Genomic DNA, 367 nt, shown 5'->3' with positions numbered 1-367 from the left:
GGACCAGATGGCTACACTCCAGAGTTTTACCAGACATTCAAAGATGAACTCACACCTACACTACAGAAATTATTCCACAATATTGAGAAAGATGGCATCCTTCCTAACTCATTCTACGAAGCCAATATCACCTTGATACCAAAGCCAGGAAAGGAGACAACAAAAAAAGAATACTACAGACCAATATTCCTCATGAATATAGATGCAAAAATCCTCAACATAATTTTAGCAAATAGAATTCAGCAGCACATCAAAAAAATAATTCACCATGACCAGGTGGGTTTTATTGCAGGGATGCAAGGCTGGTTTAACATACGCAAATCTATAAATGCAATTCGCCACATAAATAAAAGCAAGAACAAAGACC

Source organism: Propithecus coquereli, unplaced genomic scaffold (assembly GCF_000956105.1).
Source record: "Propithecus coquereli isolate 6110/MARCELLA unplaced genomic scaffold, Pcoq_1.0 Scaffold240, whole genome shotgun sequence".
NCBI classification, from domain to species: Eukaryota; Metazoa; Chordata; class Mammalia; order Primates; family Indriidae; genus Propithecus; species Propithecus coquereli.
Note: the sequence above shows the minus strand (reverse complement) of the source record.